The sequence below is a fragment of the Montipora capricornis genome, chromosome 10 (genome assembly GCF_036669925.1).
Source record: "Montipora capricornis isolate CH-2021 chromosome 10, ASM3666992v2, whole genome shotgun sequence".
NCBI classification, from domain to species: Eukaryota; Metazoa; Cnidaria; class Anthozoa; order Scleractinia; family Acroporidae; genus Montipora; species Montipora capricornis.
In genome coordinates, this window is record NC_090892.1 from 62,918,397 (window position 1) to 62,920,637 (window position 2,241).

General features: G+C 39.3%; 1 long non-coding RNA gene across 1 annotated transcript in view; it reads left to right on the top strand.

Annotated features, from left to right (window-relative positions):
• LOC138022493 (uncharacterized) overlaps nucleotides 1-1,196 on the top strand; it is a 2,173-nt gene extending 977 nt beyond the window's left edge. The window contains exon 2 of the long non-coding RNA XR_011126580.1: nucleotides 627-1,196. This is a non-coding gene — a long non-coding RNA (uncharacterized lncRNA). The remainder of the gene's footprint in view (nucleotides 1-626) is intronic.
• The last annotated feature ends 1,045 nt before the right edge of the window (nucleotides 1,197-2,241 follow it).

Consider the following 2,241-nt stretch of genomic DNA (forward strand, 5'->3'; position numbering starts at 1 on the left):
TTTCATGAAAAGGTTCTACCCATGGGATTGAGAATTGTCACCCGTTTAAGCCAAATGTTATGTAAGAGCTCGTCTAAAAATAGTTTGATCTGTAAAATTGCCGTTGCATAGTCCCAGTATTGAAGTTGTAGGCACCCAACGATAATCTTCGGTGAAATATGTGTTCGGGAGAGTCAACTGCTCCAATAATTTCGGTTCTACGTTGCCAAACAGCTACAGATTTCTTTACCAAAACATCACCTAAAAGATTCGCAACCAGGGAAAAGTAGTCCCTTACGTTTTCGAAAGGGATATTTTTGCAATTTTTGGGACTGAAAAAGGTCACCTAGCAGTTTCGAATGAGCAAATGGTTCGATTGGAAGTTCTTAGAAGATAACGTTCAGCTAGCAATTTCGGAAATGAAGATTTCATTTCCTAAAATTTTCGGACACTTAAATTTTCTGCTAAAGAGACACCCGAACAGATCAAATTTTTTTAGGTGATAGAAACATCTCTTTAGACAGTCTGTATACATTACAAAGAGCCTAGAAATGTCTCTCAAAGGCTTTTGGCTTAATTTGTTCGTTGGGTGTCCTTGGTATAACCATTATGGCCGATTTGATTGTATATTTGTTTGGGTCTTTCAGGAAACCAACTTTTGTCCATTCGTCAAGAGAGGAAAATCGTCGCTTTCAGCTATCCTTCCATCTCGTGGCTGGTGCTGGAATTTCTTTACATTCCTGGCTGGTTTATAGCTGCCGGCGCGCATAAGTTTTGATCAGGTTTTCAAGAAGACATATCCTCTTTGAGAACGCGGTGGCCTGGATGCCACACCAGATGTAGCAATATTTTATGAAAATTGAGATGATCAATGATTGGCAATATTAACATCTGTGGAACAAATAATCACTGGCAGAGCTTTTTTTAAGGAACTTTATTGATTTCTTGTAGATCAAATTTCTCGGTCCGCATCATATTGGACAATAAATTTCAAGTAACAACATACATAGCAATTAGGGGCAAATAAGCAAGAGCAATGTTGAAACCATTGTGGAGGATATGTAGGGAATAAGCTTTAGAGCCATGATCGTCAATCTCCAGTAGATGCAAATGAATCAAATCATGAAGAGAAAAACAAGATGTGATTGGAGACTTTGTTGGAGATCGTTGATGCCTCTTGGACGCCGGGACAAAAAGCCAATAAAATTCAATGCAAATGTTGTGTCTGTTTCTTCTCATGGCAGTTGCATGGGTTACTTTTGTGTTAGACAAGAACTCTTTGCTGCAAAGGAATTCATCATTTTAGGCACCGATTGTCTATGAGAAAGGAGTCTTGAAAAGGACAGTGACTGACTGTTCGACCACTCTGATAGGGAGTCATCTTCAGAGTCAAGTGACTCCTTTACAGGTTGTCGAAACGTCAGTCACTGCCAACAGTCCTTCTCAGGACTACTTTCACACGGACGGTCAAATTTCATCGAGGTAACAATCCTTGACTCAATCTATGTCTTATCAGAGATGTGAAAGGTGCACCGTAATGCTTAATTTGCTGATTTTTGGTAAAAACTGGGTAGAAATCTAAATTAGTACTTAGCTCACACGTACAAGAGTCCTGACAACCCACTGACAAGATCTGAAATATGTTTATGGCACAAAGAGAGATTCGTATTTAATTTGGTGTCTTTCTGACGACACTGTCTCTAAACTTGAAAAAACTGGCCAGTTTTTTCAAGTTTCAATCCATTTCCATCCTCTCCATCCTTGGCTGCAAAAAACAAAAAACAGCTTCAGTGTACTTCAGTGGTTACTGGTAACAAACCTACAGCATTATTTTTTGGTTTTCATTGATACAAGGACGTCTTTTAGTGCTTTGAAGTTTGACTAAAATTCCGTGACACAGCCCCTGCATCTACGGCAATAGTCAGACTAGAGTTTGCGTCTTCATCGTGAAAACTGGAAGAAACTAGTTTGATATCAACTCATTTCTTGCGCTCATGGTTATCAACCAACCTCTCAAAAGATAGACGAATTAGAGTAAGAGAATTTATGATTTTGTGACGTCGGGCGCCTGCCGTTTCCCGTTGGCCTTTTGACGTAAACGCGGCGCTCGATCTCTCAATTGGATGATTCGTAACTACGGGAGACAAATGTTATTAGTGAGAGAAACAGCAATTGAAAAAAGGTACTAAGTATGACGCATTTTAGTGTCGAACTTCAAATTTGTATTCGGCAATTCAAACATTCAACTTAGCTATTCAAACC